Raw genomic sequence first — 9,641 nt, forward strand, 5'->3', positions numbered from 1 at the left:
GAGTTAAATTACTATGCTTTAAAGTAATTTCAAATAGTTTCTCTTGACAGATTTTTAGATAATGCTTTATGCAACTTAAAATTTTTTTATTTCCCCTTTCCTTCCTCCATGGAGGAAGGCAAACCATAAGAGACTCTTAATACAGAGAACAAACTGAGGGTTCATGGGGGCTGGGGGAGAGAGGAAAGTGGGTGATGGGCATTGAGGAGGGCACTAGTTGGGATGAGCACTGGGTTTGTATGGAAGCCAATTTGACAATAAATTATATTTAAAAAATAATAAAATAAATTTTTTTTATTAAAAAAATTTTTTAATGTTTTTCTGAGAGAGAGAGAGAGACAGAGCATGAGCATGGGAGGGACAGAGAGAGAGAGAGGGAGACACAGACTCCAAAGCAGACTCCAAGCTCCGAGCTATCAGCACAGAGCCTGACATGGAGCTCGAACTCATGAACCATGAGATCATGACCTGAGCCGAAGTCAGAGGCTTAACTGACTGAGCCACTCAGGTGCCCCTAAATTTTTTTTTATATTTATGTAAAAATTTACATGGTTCTAAAGTAAATACACAAAACAAGTTATATTCAGGGAAGTTTAGCTGCTTCTATTCCTGCTTTTTCCATTTTATTTCCCACCTCACTCTATAGACAATCATTACTTTTTTTATTAAAAAATTAAAGTATAATTTTACAATTTTTAGTGGCCTGTCCTATGAATTTAAACAAATGTGTGTAGTCATATGACCACTTCAATCAAGATACACAAAAGTTCGTTTACTCTAGTGAATTCCCTGCGCTCCATCACCAGCTTGTGGTAACCACTTGTCTATTTTTTGTCCTTCTAGTTTTGCCTTTGAAGAATGTCCCATAAATGGAGTTGTTCATATAGTCTTTTGAGTCTGCCTTCTTTTACTTAGAAAAGACATTTAAGATTTACTCATGATGTTGTGTGTATCAGTAAAGTGTTTTTTTTATTGATGAGTCATATTTCATTGTATGAATGTAATATAGCTTATTTATGTATTCCTAGTTGAGTGAGATTTGGGTTATTTTCAGTTTTAGGTGATTACAAATAAAGCTTCTGTAAATATTCACAAAAAGGTTTTTGTGTGAATGTAGATTTCATTTCACTTGAGTAAATATTTCGTTGTTGTATTTGCTAGGTTATATGGTAATTGTGTCTTTAACCTTATAAGAAACCATTTTCCAAAGTGGCTGTAACATTTTATGTTCTTACCAGCAATGTATGAGAGTCCCAGTTGCTCAGCATCGTTGTCAACAATTGATATTATTTTTTTTTTTAATTTTTTTTAACGTTTATTTATTTTTGAGACAGAGAGAGACAGAGCATGAACGGGGGAGGGGCAGAGAGAGAGGGAGACACAGAATCGGAAGCAGGCTCCAGGCTCTGAGCCATCAGCCCAGAGCCCGACACGGGGCTTGAACTCACGGACTGCGAGATCGTGACCTGAGCTGAAGTAGGCCGCTTAACCGACTGAGCCACCCAGGCGCCCCACAATTGATATTATTTTTTATTTTAGCCATTTATTATTTATAGCCATTTATTGTTTATATTAGCAATTCTAATAAGTATGTGGTAGTATGCCATTGTGGTTTAATTTGCATTTCTTTAATGGATAGTGATGTCCAATATATTTTTCCATATTTTTATAGGTCATCTGTATATCTTTTTCGGTATTGTGCCTGTTCTAATCTTTTGTTTATTTTATGTTGGGTTGTATGTGTCTTATTATTGAGTTTGAGTGGTTTTTTTTTTTTTTTATATATATATTCTGAATACAAGACCTGTGTCAAATATGTGATTTGCAAATACTTTCTCCCGGTTTAAGATTTACTTTTTCATTCTTAAAAATGTCTTTCAAAGAGTTCAAGGTCTTAATTTTAATTAAGTCCAATTTTCAACTTATTTTTTCTAGAAATGTAATAGTTTGAGATTTTACATTTGTCTTATAATTCATTTTGAGTCAGTTTTTTGTAATGGGCATGAAGTATGAATCAAGCTTCTTCTTTTTTTTTTGGTATGGATATCCAAATGTTCCAGTACCATTTGTTGAAAGCTATCTGCATTCTGAATTACCTTTAAAATCTTGTAAAAAATCAATTGTTCATATACATGTGAATCTATTACTGACTCTCAATTTTATTCCATTAATCTAAATATACTTCCTCTGGTACCACCCTGTTCTTTCTTCTTCAGAAACCACTCAGACTGCATCCTCTCTCTCTTACTACCCCAAAGGAAGAGAGAAGAACAGTCATCAGTGGCAGAAGACAGTTGCAGAAACTAACACCTAGAGCTGCTCAGGAGTAAACACTACACCTTCTCCTTGTGTCCCACTGTCTTGATTACTGTAGGTCTACAGCAAGACTTGAAGTGGCCTTGCTATAAGATGAGTTCTCTAATTTTATTCTTCTTTATTAAAATCATCTTGGGGTTGCCTGGGTGGCTCAGTCAGTTAAGCATCTAACTTCGGCTCAGGTCATGATATCACGGTTTCTGAGTTTGAGCCCCGTGTTGGGCTCTGTGCTGACAGCTCAGAGCCTGGAGCCTGCTTCAGATTCTGTGTCTCCCCCTCTTTCTGCCCCTCCCATGCTCATGCTCTGTCTCTCAATAGTAAATAAATGTTAAAAAAATTTTTTACATTGTCTTGGCTATTGTAATTTCTTTGCTTTTCCATATATATTTTAAAACCAACTTGTTGATCTTTACCAAAACCTCTACTGGGAATTTGATTAGAATTGCTTTGAATCTATAGATCCTGAACAAGATTAAGAATTGATGTATTGCCAATATTGAGTCTTCAATTCCATAATCACAGTGTATATTTCCATTGACTTAGGTCTTTTTTACTTATGTCATCAGTATTTTCTGTTTTTCCATATACATAGCTTGTACCTATTTAGCAATTCATACCTTTGTACCTATTTATGCCTAGATATTTTATGGTTTTTGGTGGCATTGTAAATGGTAGTTTTTGGTTGATATTTTACTTTCCAATTGATCATTGCTAGTATATGGAAATATGGTCGATTTTGTAAATTAATCTTATGTTTTCTGACCTTACTAAACTCACTTATGGGTTCTAGAAATATTTTTGTAGCTACTTCAGGATTTTTTACATAGAAAATTATTTTGTCTGTCTGTGAATAAACAGTTTTATTTCTTTTTCTTGTCTTTTTTTTTTTTTTTTTTGAGAGAAACACAGAATGAGCAGGCGAGGGACAGAGAGAGAGAGGGAGAGAGAGAATCCAAAGCAATATGGGGCTTGAACTTATGAATTGTGAGATCATAACCTAAGCCAAAACCAAGAGCCGGACATTTAACCGACTGAGCCACCCAGGTGCCCCATTTCTTTTTCTTGTCTTATGGCACTGGCTAGAACCTCTAGTATGGTGTTGACTAGGAGTGGTGGGAACACACATCTTTGCCTTGTTCCTAATCTTAGTGGGGGAAACAGTCAGTCATTTACCATTAAATGTGATATTAACTGTAGGAATTTTTGTAGATTTTTTTTTATCAGATTGAGAAAGTTGAAAGTTTGTTGAATGGATATTGAATTTTATCAGATTCTTTCTTTGAGGGGATCATATGGTGTTTCTTTAGACTGTTGTTATGATGAATTACATTTCTAAATGTTAAGCCAGTCTTATATCCCTGGGATAAGTTCTACTTGGTTATGATGTATTACCTTTTAATATGCTTTTAATGCAATTTACTAGTATTTTTTTAAGATTAAAAAAAACTAGGTTCATGAGTGCTGCTGGCCTGAAGCTATATTTTCTTTGCAATGTATTTTTTTTCCTGATTTTAGTATCAAGGTAATCCTGGCCTCATAATATCAGTTGGGAAGTATTCCTTCCTTTCTGTATTTTGGAAGAGTTTGTATAATATTAATATTATTTCTCCTATTAATGCTCTGTAGAATTTGCCAGTGATGTTATCTATGCCTGGAGTTTTCTTTGTTAGACAGTTTAAAAAAACTATTATTTCAATTTCTTTAATATATATAGGACTGTTCAAATTCTATATTTCTTCTTGAGTTTTGTCTTTTCTTTTCAAGGAGTTTCATCCTTTAGGCCTTTGTCTTTCCCCCAGGCCTACACCATGAGGAATGCTTGCTCAGATCTCTTGCCTTGCATCAAATCTTACTTGTGAGTGCTGGTGGTTGTGAACTTCCCTTGTATTTATGGCTTCCAGAGGTTCTATACTCTCATTCTAGATCACATTTGCCTTTTAGCAATTCATTGACATTTTAGCTGGATTCTTCATCTTGATTTGAATGGTGTCTGGTGCGGTCTCTTCTTGTTCTTCATTGATTTTCACAAGATACTTGTTCTTTATCCTAGCAACCACCAAAAACAACTTTGCAAAGAAATAGCATCATCAAACAAAATATAGTATGACCTAATGTTGAAATGGAATACCTTGAGTGACTAATTCAAGCCATGTCCCCAACAGATGTCATGTATCACCATTTTCCTCAAAAAAGGAAAATATCCTACAATGTCCCTGTGAGTTCACTTTGACACCCTGGGGCACCTTGGGAATCCTAGGCCTTGACTATAATCATCATGAACAATTTAAAAATCTATTACCTATAATCACCTCCATTTCCAGGTTAACCTTCTTCAAATTTAACAACCATGTTCTACTTTTTGAACACATCAGTATAGTCACACATCATTTCTCATTTTCTCCTTTTTTTATTTCAAGTTGTTATTTAAATTCTAGTTGGTTAACATATAGTATAATATTAGTTTTAGGAGTAGAATTTGGTGATTCATCACTTAAGTATAACACCTGAACACAGACAGCAACCTCTATGACATTGGCTATAGCAGCTTCTTCCTAGACATGTGTCTGGAGGCAAGGGAAACAAAAGCAAAAATGACCTATTGGAACTTCATCAAGATAAAAAGCTCTACACATCAAAGGAAACAATCAACAAAACTAAAGGCAGCCTATGAATGGGAGACGATACTTGCAAATGATAAAGGGTTAGTATCCAGAATCTAAGAACTTATAAAACTCAACACCCAAAAAATAAATAATCCAGTTAAGAACTGGGCAGAAGACATGAATAGACACTTTTTTTCCAAAGAAGACATCCACATGGCTAACAGACACATGAAAAGATGCTCAACATCATTCATCTTCAGGGAAATGCAAATCAAAACCACAATGAGATAGCACCTCACACCTGTCAGAATGGCTAAAATTAACACATGAAACATTTCTTTTTTTAATTACCATTCTTCTACCATTTTGTGCCCCCAAAAGTCAACTCTGAGTCTATTCTATTAGGTTACAAAATCACCAACCATCTTCTTAGTTCCTTAACTGTGTAATCACTTTTTTGGTCCAGTGGAAAACAGTACTTTTCTTATCTCTATTGACAGGTCTCAAAACTTCTAAACTTAACATTTGAAATACTAAATTAAAAAAAATGTTAATACCTTGTTCCATATAACCAGCATGACAGCACTGAATGCAAAGTTGGGAAGAAATGTGCAGTTGCACACTATAGATATAAAAAGCCAAAGAGCATAGATAGTAGTAAAATATAGTTAAAAAATTAGGATGTGATGAATTTTTAGTACTTACTGACTATTTTAAATGTAATTTATTTAATGGTAAATTTACATACATTAATTTTAAATAATGGTCATATTTAAAAACCAGCTTATGAAAGTCCAGAAAATTTAACAATCAGATAGATTGAACTGGCTCCAGCCCCTGATCTTCCTGAGCAAAATTTTTAGTTATAAAATTAAAGGCTCGGGGCGCCTGGGTGGCTCAGTCGGTTAAGCGTCCGACTTCAGCTCAGGTCATGATCTCGTGGTTCACGAGTTCCAGCCCCGCGTCGGGCTCTGTGCTGACAGCTCGGAGCCTGGAGCCTGCTTCCGATTTTGTGTCTCCCTCTCTCTCTGACCCTCCCCCCATTCACGCTCTGTCTCTCTCTGTCTCAAAAATAAATAAACGTTAAAAAAAAATTAAAAAAATTAAATTAAATTAAATTAAATTAAAGGCTCAAAGGGCATGGGAATTTTTTGATTCATATTCATTTTGTCCGGTTGTTGTTACTTCTTAAATTTTACTTTATGGTTATTATTGCTCTGGATTTCTATTTTATTTATTTATTTTTATTAAAATTTTTAAAAATATTTATTTATTTTTGAAGGAGAGACAGAGTATGAACAGGGGAGGGGCAGAGAGAGAGGGAGACACAGAATCTGAAGCAGGTTCCAGGCTCTGAGCTGTCAGCACAGAGCCCAACGCGAAGCCTCTAACTCATGAGCCGTGAGATCATGACCAGAGCCAAAGTCAGATGTTTAACCAGCTGAGCCACCCAGGCACCCCTCTTGATTTATATTTTAATGTTTGATTGCCTGTTGGAGTTCCAAGTTGGCCATAGTTAGACTACACTACATATATTGGTAAATGAGAGAAATTACAGCTTTTTCCACTCCTTCCCCCACCCCACAGAGGAAAGTTTTTAAACATTATTAATACATCACTGTCTATCTAGGATAAAATTTAAAAGTGAAATAAAAAGCTATGCCTAAATAAATGTTTGTGACTGAATTATTAATTGCAAAAAACTCCTAAAAATATTTTAAATTATAAGTCAGGGCTAGTTAATAATTTATGGTTTTATCTCTGTGAAACACTATCAGTCATTGTAATACACATAGTGTCTAGAAACATGGACTAGTGTAGAGACATAAAACAATGTTGAATGAAAGTTTTGTAATTATGTGAAAATTTTATATAGAGAGGGATAAAAATTGGTATTGTCACAGAAAAATTTTAAATGTTTTTTAGGTGAGGGCACATTATATCCAGAAATTATTTTAGTTTCAATGATTATTTATTTATTTATTGAATGTTTATTTATTTTGAGAGAGAGAGAGTGTGCATGATCAGGGGAGGGGTAGAGAGAGAGTGAGAGAGAGAATCCCAAGCAAGCTGTATGCTCAGTGCGCATCCCGATGTAAGGCTTGATCTCATGACCATGAAATCATGACCTGATTCAAAATCAAGAGTCAGATGCTTAACTGAGCCACCCAGGCACCCCACTCATTTATTTTATATATTGAATCCAACATATTTTCTTGAACTCTAGGTAAAGTCTTTTGTATTCATATCTTGTTACAATGCTCTTTTGAAGAGGTCAATTGTGAGACTAAGAAAACTTAGGTGATCTTGGCAGAAACAGTATATAGTGATCTTGAAAACTAAAATACTAACTCTAATAATAGTAAATTAAAAAAATGTTTATTTATTTGGAGAGAGGGAGGGCAGCAAGCAGGGAGGGGCAGAGAGAGAGAGAGAGAGAATCCCAAGCAGACTCCATGCTCTCAGGAGGAATTATTTATTATTATTTGTAAATGTTCATGTCAAGGCATGCAAGATGTATTCTTGTTAGCGAGACTAAAGTCATAATGTAAGCATAATGTATGAAGTCAAGGGGAATGTACACATTGATAAAAGAGCATTTGCAGACAGCCTTAAATTAGCAGTTGGGAAAGCAAGTAACTTAAGTGGCAGCATGTATGGCATTATGGAATAGGAAATGAGTGGAGCTGTGGCACCAAAAAGACCTAGTTTTGCATCTAACCTCCCTACTGACTTTCTTGCTGTGTGAACTTAGGCAAGTTAAACTCTTTAAATGTAAGTCTTCTCCTCTGGGATATGGGCATAATACCTCCTACTTAATAGTGTATTTTTAAACATTGAAAATATCTCAAAGAACCCAGCACTGAATAATTCCTCAATTATTGTCAACATGTTTTGAATTATTTTATTAATTTTTTGTGTAAGATTTTAAGAAATAATTTATATATTTAGCACTTAGAACATTTAATTAACATTTTAAGTAATATGCCCTACCCATATATGCATGTATATACAAACACAGTTATGTAATATATAAATTAGGTATCCATAGATAATTTGTACACATTATTTTATGTTCAGCCTTTTTAAAAAACAAAACTATTTAAATATAGGGTTTTCATGTACCAACGATGTCTACATACATATATATTTCATATAATTACGATTTTTCTTGCTTATATGTCTGCCACTAGGTTGATATATCACAGTTTCCTTAATCATTTTAGGCATGTTTTGCTTTCATGAACAATACTACTTTATCATTCATGGGATTATTGACTACTATACACCCACATATGGTACCTAATATAGCCATATACCCCATGAGTTATTTTCAATTTAGGCTTGAATTCCAGCTGAGTTATTTACTGGGCAAATCACCAAATCCTTTGAAACTTCAGTTTCACCTGTAAAATGGAGGTGAAAATAGCCTTACCACATAGAGTTGGGTGAGAACTAAAGGAGATAATTCATTCAAAGCACTTAACATGGCAACTGGAAAATGGTTGCCATTGCTGTCATCATCATTCTTGTTGTTTTTGCTCAAAACCATTTAATGACTTTGATAAAATAAGAAATCCTTTACATGACCTACAAGGTCCCACCTATGGCTGTAGACTCACTTCCACCACTCGTTTCCTTCTATATACTCTTGTTTAATTGTTTTTTTTCTTACAACAAAGCAATCTGCCCAGCACCCCAAGACCTTTACTCATTCTGGTGCAGAGTACTCTGTCATTCTTTTCAGTGTTAATTCCTATTCCTTTCTTTAGATTTTGGTTTAAATGTAAGATCCAGAGATATTTTTCCTGACCTTTTGATTTAAATTAGGCTCCCTTTATCTTTTTCCCATTTACAGTGGTTGGTAACTATGCATTTATTTGTGTGATTACTTGTTTAGCTTACCTCCATGAGGGCAGAGACTGTGCCTATTTCTTCTGGCACATAGATCACTATTAAATGTTTGCCAAAAGTACAAGTAAATAGTTCTATTTTCTAACCAACCAGAATATTATACTTGTAACAGCAGGGATTTGGAAAAAAGACAGGTTGGTGGGGAAAGAAGGCATATATTTAAAAAATAAAATTCTCCAGGGAGAACCTAGAGCCTCCAAAACAAATTATGAGTGTGGATTTTTAAATAATCAACCAAAGTGTTTCAGGTACAATGGAGGAGATTTGATACACCAATATGACTTCTAGGAAAATATAACCTAGATTTTAAAAGCAACTTAAAAGCTTTCTTAAAAAAATTCTGTGTTGCTGTAATTAATGTGTTTGAAAAACACAATATGTAGAAGGGACAAGAAAAGTCAGAAAGAATAGACTAGTCCACACAATTGCAAATGTATTTGTCATTTTTATTGTGCAACTGGAAAGCAGTTGAATTCTAGTGTTTCTGTACTTAATAGCAAAGGATCATGTGTATGTAATAAGATTTCAGGGTCTTTTTTTATAGCAGAGAGAGTGAGATAACATAATTTTGCCAGGCATTTCTATTATTTATTGGAATTATTCGTCTTTCTAATATAAAATTAAGTTGAATAACAAATTGAAGGTAATAAGGATGATGTCATTGGAATAGAAAGAAGATTTATCTATAATCTTTATTTTCAAGATCAATTGTTTATTATAATCTATTTTTATTACCAAATGAATGTAATTGGAAATGTTATGTGTAGTGTTAATTTTTCTTCCTAGTAACCAAAATATGATGAGACA

General features: G+C 34.2%; 1 pseudogene; it reads right to left on the minus strand.

Annotated features, from left to right (window-relative positions):
- Window positions 1-2,218: 2,218 nt before the first annotated feature.
- LOC131505732 (small nucleolar RNA U3) lies at window positions 2,219-2,401 on the minus strand (annotated as a pseudogene).
- Between the last annotated feature and the right edge of the window lie 7,240 nt (window positions 2,402-9,641).

Source organism: Neofelis nebulosa, chromosome 2 (assembly GCF_028018385.1).
Source record: "Neofelis nebulosa isolate mNeoNeb1 chromosome 2, mNeoNeb1.pri, whole genome shotgun sequence".
Taxonomy (NCBI): Eukaryota; Metazoa; Chordata; class Mammalia; order Carnivora; family Felidae; genus Neofelis; species Neofelis nebulosa.